We start from the raw sequence: 12,522 nt of genomic DNA, 5'->3' as shown, positions 1-12,522 counted from the left end.
GTCATACTTTTTAGTTCTAATTTTTGCTCTTCTGTTTAATAGCTGTACTACCTTGAGCAAATCACTTAACTGTTCTTCACCTTCTTTATCTGAAAGTTGGTGAGCATAACACTACCTACCTTCTTGGGTTGTAAGAATTAACAGAGATAATAAATGCAAAGCATTTGGCAGAGTGTCTGACTCATAGTAAACCCCCGTGAATGCTAGTCCTTATTATTTAATAAATGGCTAACCACTTAGAAACAACAGATAGTTCCCCTCATGTATCTATCAAAAAATAAAATTCAGGTGGATTAAAGTGTTAAATTGTAAAAGTAGAAAAGACAGTATATCTGAATATTGATGATAATCTTGTATTAAGGGAAAACAAGAAACACAAAGCCATAGGTATATGAATACTGCTTAAATTTTAAACTTGTGATGGGAAAAATATTTATAAAAATAAACGATACATGACAAAATGGAAAACCTAATACAAAGGGTTATCATAATTTATACAGAGAGCTAACTTACTATCAATTTTTCTATAAAGTGATATATCAAGTAGGTAATAAACATAAACAGATGGTATATATTGTAACTTCAGTGCTCTTTCTAACCTCTGAGATTTATCAAACTCTCAGTAACTTTTTCTCCACATGAGGGAAACAACTTAAATGTTTCCTCAGCAGGAAAATCTTTTCTGGTCTTCTGGTCAATCTAAATTAGATCTCCCTATATTTCTTTCCCATGCCATTTCTCCCCACCCCCCAACCACCCCGCTTTCTGTTATAGCTCCTGTTGGTCTTTATCATATATTTATGTATGTTGGTTTCTTCTCCTTTTCTCTCACTAGACAATATGGGGATAGACCATAGAGTATTTGACACTCTATGGTAAGCCCATAGCATATAGCCGACATTTGAAGTAATGAAAGTGAATATCACAAAAGGTCTTGTATACCATGTTAAGGCATTTAGCCTTTATAGCTAAGATAGTCATAGGAGAATTTTAAGCAGGATAAATCCTTCTTGGGCTTCAGTGAAGGGTGGGTGGGGAATGAACTGGAAGGGAACATGACTGAAGCCAGGTGGTAGATTAGAAAAGGATTTGAAACAGTCCAAGAAATTATGAAGATCTAAACTAAGGAAGTTTAATGGAAATAGAAAGAAGAGAAATGGTTCCAAATATATTTAAAATTAGACTATTTTAACTGAAGCAGAGTACATATAGGGAAATAATGAGAATGGAATTTGATTTTGGATTTTAGGCCAGACTGTAAACCTCTAATCCTATATCAAGACATTTGTAATTCTTTAAGGAGTAAAAAGTCAATGAAGAATTTGAAACTAGGGTTTTGTTTTGTTTTTTCTTTTCTTTGTGTGTATGTTTAAACCATCTTAATTGGCAGTGCTAGGTTATTGGGACATATGGAATAGACTTCTAGGACCAAATACAAGTTGAGTATTTGGTTTTATGAATCAATACTCTCTATCTAACTCAGTCATAAATCTTTAGAGTCAAGGTCATCTCAATGAAAAAATTTTGGGATCCTGGCAATAATTGTCAAATGAACTTCCTTCATTATTATCCTCACCACCGTCATTATCATCACCACCACAATCATTAATAATGGCAGCGAGGCCAGAAGCAACATCAGCAAACATTTATTGAGCAACTATTCTGTATACATCTCTACAATGTGTGCTTGAGTACACAGAAATCTGATACACTCCCTGTCATCAAAGAGGATAGAGTCTATGCATTAAAATACACTAGCCATGTAGAGTAGCACATGATAAAATGAGTTATAGAAAGTAATTGTGGCTGGAGTTCAAATGAGAGTTGACTATAGTTGAAAAGACTTTAGGAAAAGCCACATGGAGGAGGTGAGACTTAAATAGCACTTTGAGGAAGGAACAAATTAAGAAGAAATATAGAGGTAGGGCAACCACTGAGACAGCATTATAAGAGCAAAAGTGGAGGTAGAGTTCCCACATCTGTTTCCAGGACAAGCAGACAAGTGGACAAATGCTTTGACTGAGGCATCAAGTTCATAAAAATAATTGAGGGAAGCATTCAGAGAATTGAATGGAAACAGACTGTAAGGTGTCTTTGATGTAAAACTAATGATGGTTTATTTTGAATAGACTTATGATCACTTATTTCGAGGAAAGGGGAGAATCACAAATTTTGAGCAAAGTAGCTTTTCATTTCATTATGAAAAATTAGAAAATAAAAAAGTGGATGGAATAATATAACAAACCCCCATACATTCACCATCCAGCTTCAACACTATTCTTTCACGACCACTCTTTTATCTCTCTTTGACCTATATCTTTAACTCTAGGTTTTTTGAAGTCAGTCATCAATACCTTTAACATATATATTTGAGTATGAATTTCTAAAAGATAAAGACTCATTAGTCAACATAGCCATATACTCTTTCCGTTTCTAATATACTAACAACTTTTAACAGTCCCAAATATATAGTCAGTAGTTAAGTTGCTATAATTTTTGCGTGAAAATTTTTATAAGTCATTTCTTTGAATCTGTATCCAAATAAGGTCCATTCATTGTATGTAATTCGTTGATGAAATTTCTTAAGTATTTTTAATCTTTACATTTCATCTTCTCTTTTTTGATTTTGAAATTTATTAAAGTGACAGAGAAAATATTTGCTAATTTCATACTCATGGTAATATTTACAATGTTCTTCTATCCTGTATTCCCAACAAAATGGTGATTACATTCAAAAACTTGATCAAATTTAGACTTTTTTTTTGGCAAGAATGGTTTATAAGTTGTGCTGTGTACTATCAGCAGGCATGTAATATTTGCTTGCTTTCTTTTTGTGTGTGCTATAGCAACTATTTCCAGTGAGTTTCTTTATTTCAAAAGAAATCAAATAAATTCATGTTAAAATATATTTGATGCATTTCAGCCTATTCCAATTATCTTTATTAATGTTCATATTTGTCCTATCTTTGCTGAATTGGGAGCCTCTTAAGGTTGACCTCTGCATCTTCTTGATACAATCCTGGTAGGATTTGAGAGCTTTCTAACTCCTTTATATGACAAAATGTCCCAGGATCATCTTTTAAATTTTCTACCCAACACTCAAAATCACCCACTCTTTATTATATGTATTGTGAAATGGTATTTAAAGACAAAAAATAGGGGCTAAGAGTGTTCAGTGTTATACAGTCAGTCATTGTTTTTTCATATTTCAGAGCTAAGTCTAAGAAGCATGCGTTTTTAAAGATAAAATTTATAAGTTTATATTATTGGTATTTATTGTGAGTTCTAATTCAAATTCAGGTGTATGTAGTTATTACCTAACCTTACTTATTTTACATTTGGTTCCTGTTTCTCTTATGCCAACACTCTGGTTTCCCATGGTAATCATATATAAAACCTCATTTGCTTTTTCCCTCACTGCAAAGATAACAGTCTTATAGTTGCACTACTTAAAATATATCCTCAAACGTAAATCCTCAAATATAAATCCTCAAAATGTCTGATAAGTTATTATTTCAAACCTTATTTTTTGGACCTCAGAATATATTAAACTAAGGATATATAGTCACAAGACATATCCTCCAAATATAGGATTAGTGCTTTTTATCAGGCTTTATTTTTTTGGACCTTAGAATATATTAAACTAAGGATATATAGTCTAATTGTGTTTTAAAAAGTCACTGTAAATATATTCTTTTTTTATGTTATGTCACTTGTTTCTCCATGCCTGGATTCCATACTGTTTTAACTGCAGAAGTTTTATAATGTGTGCCAACTCCTTCTAGGGAAAGGTTATTCTCATTTTTCTCTTTCTTAGAGTTATCTTTTATTTCAGGGTTATTGCTACCTTTTATGTTTTGTTAAGTTTTTCCAACTGAGTTCTGTTTAACTTTAAGGAAAATAAGACCCTAATGGTATGTTATTGTGTTGACATATTTATGTTAAGTCTTTCCTCCAAAGAACATAGTATGTGTTTTCATTAATTTTCTTCTACTTTTGTGTCTTTCAGGATTGTTTTGGAATCTTCTGAACATGAGAAATATTAAAAAGGTGAAACCTTAGTAATGGAATATCAAGGGAGAAATAGAGAAAACTATGGTTTCCAGACTCTTTTATTGGAGGATAATTTGTTTGTTTGTTTGTTTGTTTGTTTGATAGAAACGGGATTATTTGAAGAGATCAGCACAGGAAATGATGGTGAGTTTTCATGGTAGTACCAGATCTGAGTTCTGTCTAACATTTATATAGGAACAGATATGATTCAAGGAAATTAAAACTGATCTCTGAGAGAGTAAATCACATGAGCTAGTTATTCAACCTACTTAGTCACATGACATGAAAGAAATGTTCCTCCTACAGCTGTGTAGCCAAGCAAAATTGTAGAGAAGATTTTCCTCTACTGCCTTTTCACATGTTTCTTACACTGTAGCACCCACCCTCTTTGCAACTTCCCTATCCCAACAGTCACCGCCCCATCCTGAATTTGAATGTCTATGTCATACTGTGGTCCTTCAAACACCTCCTCTCAGAAATCTGGGTCCTGTATTGGACTCTTCCCATCTCTGTCACCCTCTGTATCTACTGCCTACCAATTCCTATGAGTATACCTCCTTAAAAAAAAAAAAAAAAGCCAAACAAGGAGACTGAGTCTACCTCCTAAAAGGCTCTTGAAAAATTTCTTACTCCTCTCCATTATCATTTTCTGTGTCATTGCCTTATCCAGAACATAATTTTCTTACCAATTATAGTGAGATCAACTACTCATTACTCATTTTGCTTCATTTATCCTTGTTTCCTTTCTTATGTGACTGCCTGTGGCAATATTTATCCTATTTATATCTTTAAGCCATTTTTTGTACTGTTATCTGAGTCATCTTTAAAAATGCAAGGTAAATACTTTTATGACCCCCATTGTTTAAGCAAATTCCCAACGTACATTCTAGAAAATGGGTCCCATAGCAAATACAACATATTATATTCTTAAGACAATCAGGGGGTAAATTGGCCACAAAGAGCCCCTTCTAGGCATCTGGGTGGCTGGGTTGGTTAAGCATCTGACTTTGGCTCAGATCATGATCTTGCTGTTTGTGGGTTTGAGCCCTGGATGGGGCTCTGTGCTAACAGCTCAGAACCTGGAGCCTGCTTCAGATTCTGTGTGTGTGTTTCTGTGTGTGTCTCTCTCTCTGCCTCTTCCCCACTCATGGTCTGTCTGTCTCTCTCAAAAATAAGTGAAACTTTAAAAAAAAAAGTGCCCCTTCTAGTAAAGAAACCTGTTTAAACGTGATCAATTTTATGCTTGGGTTCATGTGATTATGGATTATTTTAAATACACGTCAAATTTTTGTCAATCCGTTGTTCTGAAAACATGCTTTAGGATATACTGATAGAAAGAATACAGTTAAAATTTCATTATCATAAATAACTTTAGTATTGCTGTGGCTTCAGCTTCTATAGCTCCTTCTTACTCCTACTACTCTATCAAGGATACAGCGTGGCGCTACAGCAGTGCACAGTTTATACTCGTCTACACTATCGACATTTCTCCTAAATTTGCCATCCTAATTTTTGTGATGCAGTACCACTTTTCCACATTTCTTTTGTTCCCATCGTCATCCTAATAAATTCCCACTCATCCTTCAAGAGCCAGTTTAGATGTTACCTTCTAAGTGCCAGTTCAAACATCATCTACACAGAAACAAAGCAAAAGAGGTATAATAACTCAAAGAATAAATGCAAAGTGGGACAAAAGTCAAAAACATACCTTCAGGAACGTCTGTATTTAGGCATATATCCCCCTTCCTTAGGAAGACTCCCCATGAAGGAGATAGAGAAGGAATTTTTAGAGTTATGGAATGAAGAGCACTGGGAATTTGTCCCACTGGCCAGTTAAAGTGAAAAATTATTAATAGGAAGGCTCAAATACTACAGAGTTATAAATAGAAGAAAGAAAACCAAAAAGATCCTGGGGTAGAGGGCATTGAGGAAGCATGGCAAATGAGAAGAAAGCTGTTAGAAAAAGGACTTTCTTGTGTTTCTCTTTGGAAGAGATGGGAGATACTGCTAAAGGGAAAAAGTAAAGAACTTTCATTCACCATTCTCTGTATTTGATGTGTACTTGATTGTCTAATAGGGACAAATTTTCCACAACTTCCACCATGAAGGGGATAACACAAGAGTTGTAAAAGGAAGAAGATAGTGCTATAGCTTGAAAATAAAGTAGAATTGTGAAAAGTTTTGGGAACCTGAAGAAGGGAGACAGGAGAAAGTAACATGCTACACAGGCATTAGAGAGGAAAGAATTAATGGAGCAGAATACTAGAAAAAGTATTTGTATATTTGTGCATATGTGGTATGTGTGTATGTGATGTGTGTGTGCATGGTGTGTGCATGTATGTGTGTGTGTGTTATGTGGATGATAAAGGGATTAGATCATGGTAATATGGTAATATTTTTTTATTTCAGATTCAATTCTTGGAACAATAACTCAGGTTTATAAACCCTTAATGTTTGATACCCCTATACACCTCTCCTGTGTGCTGATTAAGAATGTTGTCTTCTCACTATAACATTATGTGAGTCTCATTTTACTTGTATTTCCACAAATGTGTTTTTTAAAACCTTATGCTATAGTTCTGTGAACACTGAAAGAGAAAACATTCTTAGAATTAAATAGGGAAAGAAATGTGGTTTTTTATATTATGTATAGGAAACTCACATTAATAGTCTCCCTAGACATAGAACTAGCCATATATGCTTTGGGCTGTTCTTTTTTGTTCTCAGCATGCAGGCAACATGAAATACATTTTAGAGGTTAGACCACTTAGGGAATACATAAGGAAACTTTGAGCAAAATAAATCTGCTAGATATTTCTGTACTATTTTCATAATTTAATGTTATTGAAATCAATCCTCAAGGAGAGAGAAGAGTTACATATTTCTTTTCTTTTTCTTTTTGGAACAATCACAACATTATTTAACCAGTAGAGAATTTTAAATTTATTCCACAAAATCTTTAAGAAAGGAGTGGGATTTCTTTGTGATCTATGAAATGAAGGTAGAATAGAAGTAATAGGAAGCCTCTTCAGTACATTGTCACTCAAGCATTCAGAAGTTTTATCCTGCCTGGAACATTCCTTACACATGAATCTTATTTCTTAACTTCAAACTACACCTAGGAGGAATCTTTTGTTCTCAATACTGCCAAAGCTCCCATCTTCCAGCAGTGACCTCAGTTTAGCACCTGCTCATAAGATGTGTTTGCACATTGTTGGTACGTTTTGGTGACATGTATGTTCCCATCAAGGAGACTGTCATAGACTTCAGGAGATGTTAACATTTTTTCCATCTGTGTGTGAAAGTGACGTTTCCTGTTAATTTTGTTCTTTTGCTGAACTCTCCAAGCAAAAGCCTTCTGTGGGAGGCAGGATGATGTCATTATAGTCATAGCATAAATTTTTCAACCTTTAGAATGAGACATATTGTGGCATATATTTCACTACTTTTAAAAGCAGTGAAATAAAAACTTGGATGATGATGATATCAATTTTATATTTTCAAGTGTGGGGGTTTCCAGAGCCTTGAGAATGACTCCAGGGCTAAAATTTCCTCTGGCACATGGATTTCTTCTGTTGCCTTGGGAGAGGCAAGCCCATCCATGGATGTCTGTGTTTATGAGACCAACAGACTTGGTTAGTTAATTTCAGACGTATTGAGACTTTGTGCAGACAAAATAATCTAGCAGTAGTGATTTAAAAATAAGAGGAAATCAAACTCCTGATTTCAGTTCTGACATGTAAAAACTGGGAAGTTGTCACTCCCATTTTTGCAACCAAAAAAAAAAAATGTTGAGCAAACAAAATCAAAGTATTTTCTTGGACTTCTCAAAGGACTATGGCTGCAGAACAAACTGGCATCCTGAAATCCTGAAAGACAGGCAAATGAGGGCTCAGTCTTCAACTCCATTCCATCAGAAGAAGAGCCTGTAGTCATACATTGTTGAAAACACTTAAATGGTCGTTTTGATGAGTCGTTAGAAGCTGAGTGTGGACTTGCTTGAAAGTGACAGGTTTCTGAGGGCTGTCGTCTTAGGGAGCCCCTGACAATTTCTTGGGTTTTATCTAGAGGAATTATACCAGGGTCTCACCTTGAAGAGCTAAGAGAGATACCCTCCTGCCTCTCACAAGGGAGGGAAAGAGTGGCCATTGTGAAATAGTGTAAGAGTGTTCTCATAACAAAGTGCTACTTTTCAGAGGAAAGACTTCACCAGAGTCTTAGCTGCCTAAGGGAAGGGCATTTTCTCTGCTCCAGCCTCCCATAGCTTTCCAATAACACCTGACGGAAAAAAATCTAAGAACCATAACTTGTAAAGGTTACATCCCAGGTGCACAGGCCGACTAAAAGCCAGATTTAATCATAATATTGTACAATGCTTCTTCTTCCCCATTCCCTTCTAACACATCAAAAGGGATCCAGCATAATAACAGTATGTTAGCTCAAGGAACTGAAAAACTTTACCTAAGGAAGAGTTCTTAAGGAAGACAAAGACACACACAGCAAAAACAAGGACTTTAAAGGAATATGAAGCCTCTGGTACAGCTACAGCAAACATTAAACACAGCCCCACTCCAAGCCACATTAACATAAAATCTTACACTAAGATTTCTATTACCTCAGTTTCTATTACCTGTTACATCATGTCTGGCTTGCAGCAAAAAATTACAAAGCATGCTAAAAGACACGGGAAAATCACAGTCTGAAGACAAAGCAAGCATCAGACTAGATTCAGATATGACACGGATGATGGAATTATGAGGCAACGATTTAAAAAAAATTTTAATGTTTATTTATTTTTTAGAGAGAGTGAGACAGAGTGTGAGCAGGGGAGGGACAGAAAAGAGGGAGATACAGAATCCGAAGCAGGCTCCAGGCCCTAAACTGTCAGCACAGAGCCTGATGCAGAGCTCCAACTCATGAGTCGCAAGTGAGACAGGAAATTTAAAATAACTATGATTAATATGTTCAGGGTGCTAATGAAAACAGTACACACTATGAAGGAATATATGGGTAAAGTAAATAGAGGGATGGAAACGTTAGGAAAGATTTAAAAAAATGCTAGAAATCCCAAACTGCTATAATGAAAATGAAGGATGCCTTGGAAGGGCTCATCAATAGGGGCACCTGGGTGGCTCAATCAGTTAAGCGTCCAACCTCAACTCAGGTCATGATCTCACAGTTCTTGGGTTTGTATAGTGCTCTGTGCTTATAGCTTAGAGACTGGTGCTTGCTTAGGATTCTGTATCTCACACTCTGTCTGTGCCTCCCCCCCCCCCACCCCCCCACCGCCACCTCTCACGTTCTGTCTCTCTCTCAAAAATAAACATTAAAAAAATAAAGTAAACATTTTAAAAAGGGGAATTCATCAATAAACTTTGTACAGCTGAGAAAATAAGTGAATTTCAAGATAGGTTAATATAACTTTCAAAAAAGAAGTGCAAAGGGAAAAATAATGAAAAAAACGAAGGGAGCATCCAATAAGTGTGGTACAGTTACAAAAGTATAGCCTCCATACAACTGGAATACCAAAAGGAGAAGAGAGAAGATACAGAAGAAATATGTGAGATAATAATGGTGACGATTTTCCGATATTAATAACAGGCTCTAAACTACAGATCTAGGAAGTCCAGAAAATACAATGAGGCTAAATGACAAGAACAACAGCAACAACAAATGTAGGCAAATTATATTCAAACTACAGAAAACCAAAGACAAAGAGAATATGTTTTTTAAAAAAATAGCCACAGTTTAAATAATGCCTTACTTGTAGAAGAAACAGAATAAAAATAGAGCTTGTATCCTTTCTAAAACTATGATAGCAAGAAGACAGTGAAGTAAAATATTTAAAGTGAAAAAAGCCTCAACCTATATGTAAATATTCATTGAAATTATTTTTCAGAAGGTAAGACTTTCTCAGCAATATAGACTTGGTCAGTCAAACAATAATTAAAGGAATGTGTCACTAGTAGGCCTCTGCAAGGAAAATATTTTTTTAATGCTCTAGGGAGAGAGAAAGTAATATTTTTCAGAAACTCAGATCTGTATGAAGAAATGAAGAACATTAAAGAAGAAATAGATGAAGGTACTTTGTAAAAATCTAAATAGCTATTTTTCTTATTTTCAATTAATCTAAATAACTGTTTTTTTAAATAAAAATTTTTAATGTTTTTTTAAATTTATTTTTAAAAGTCAGAAAGAGACAGTGTGAGCAGGGGAGGGTCAGAGAGAGAGGGAGACACAGAATCCAAAGACAGGCTCCAGGTTCTGAGTTGTCAGTACAGAGCCCAACACTGGGCTCAAGTCCACGAACAGTGAGATCATGTCCTGAGATGAAGTCAGACGCTTAACCAACTGAGCCACCCAAGCACCCCTAAATAACTGTTTTTAATATAATAGTAATAATATTATAATAGTAATAATAGTAATAATTATATTGTAATAATATATAATATATAATATAATAGTAATAATATAGCTCATGGATAAGTAAGATGAGTGACAGCAATATAAGGGACAGAAAGAAATCAGGAATACTATTTCAAGGGTGCTGCACTACATGTGAAGTGGCATTATGTTATTTGAGATGGACATGGATTAATTCAAAGCATACATGACAAACTCTAGTGTAACCATTAAAAAAATCTTTAAAATAAGTATAAAGAATGAAGAGAAAGTATAAAGTATGGTGAATGAGGAAGAGCAATGGAATCATAAAAAATGTCAAATTAAAACCAGAACATGCAATAAATGAGGGAGAGAAAGGTGCAAAGAACAAATGCAGTGAAAACAAAACAGACAGAAACATGGTAGTTATTAAGCTATATCAAAATGCATTTTAAATATGAATGACCTAAATATATGAGTGAAAAGGCAGAGATTATTTTTTAACTAAAAGACAAAACTGTATAATATTTAGAAGTCCACTTTATGTATAAAGACTCAGATAGCCTCAAAGTAAAGGGATGGAGAGAGAAATATCATGTTAATATGTTAATACTAACAAAAAGAAAGCAGGATAGCTGTACTAATTTCAGATATAGCTGACTTTGGAGAACTGTTAGGGAATAAGGCAGGCATTATATAATGACAAAGGACCACTTCTGTAAGAAGACATAACAATCACATGCACACAGACACACACATACACCTCACAACAAAAAAGCATCAAAAACTGACACAATTTCAAGGAGAAATAAACAAATCCACTATTGTAATTCAGCGCCCTCCTGTCGGTAATGGATAGATCAAGCAGACAGTATATCAGTAAGTGTATAGTTGAACTGAATAATATTATTAAGCAACCCAAACTAATTAACATTTATAGAATACTCTGTCCAACACCAGCAGAATACATGTTCTTCTCAAGATTACCTGGAAGATTCTTAATGATAGACCATATGCTCAGTCATAAAACAACCTTAACCAATTAAAAAAAAAGTAAATCATACAGGCTTTGTTGTCAGACTATAGTGGAATTAAATTAGAAATCAATAGCACATAGATAGTTAGAAAAAGTCCCAAATGCTTGGAGATTAAACAAACACACTTTTAAATAACATATGGATCAAAGTAAAAATCTCAAGAGACATTTTAAAATATTTTGAACTAAATGAAAATGAAAATACAGCCTGTCAGAATTTATGGAATCCAGCAAAACCAGCGCTTAGTGGGGAAATTTATAGCACTGAATACATTAATTTTAAAAATCTATAACCAGTAATCAAAATTTCCACATTGGGGAACTAGAGAAGACAGATCAATGTAAACCTAAATCAAGTCAGAGAAAAGAAATAATAAAAATTAGAGCAGACATTGAAAAGAGGAAATCATTAAAAAAAAAAATCAATGAAAGCAAAAGCTGGTCCTTTGAACCAATCAATAACATTGATAAACCTGTAGGCTAGTTAAACCAAATAAAAATAGGGAATAAACAAATTTATAGTATCTGTAAGGATAGAAGGATAATCACTACTGGTCCAAGGACATGAATAGAAAAATAAAAGAATATCATTAACAACTCTAGGCCCCTAAACTGATATTAAAAAGTGGACCAATTCCTTGAAAGATAAGATACCAAAACTTATGAAGGTGAGTATCTAATTTGAGTAGCTTGTGTATATTAAAGAAATTGAAATAACACTAACCTTTCAAAAAAACAAAGCATTGGCCCAGATGGTTTCATTGGTGAATTCTACCAAACATTTAAGGAAGATTTAATACCAATTCTCCAAAATCTCTTTCAGAATACAGATACAGAACACTTCCTAACTCATTCTTTGAGGACAGCATTACCCTAATACCAGAGCTAACAAGGACATTACAAGGAATGAAAATTATAGATCAGTGTCTCTCATGAACACAAATCAAAAATCCTCAACAAAGGATTAGCAAATTGAATTCAATACCATTAAGAGAACAATAATAGTAGTTATATACCAGGAGAAATATTTGCAAAACACACACCTGAAA

The sequence above is a fragment of the Hyaena hyaena genome, unplaced genomic scaffold (genome assembly GCF_003009895.1).
Source record: "Hyaena hyaena isolate Hyena2069 unplaced genomic scaffold, ASM300989v1 scaffold_567, whole genome shotgun sequence".
NCBI classification, from domain to species: domain Eukaryota; kingdom Metazoa; phylum Chordata; class Mammalia; order Carnivora; family Hyaenidae; genus Hyaena; species Hyaena hyaena.
Note: the sequence above shows the minus strand (reverse complement) of the source record.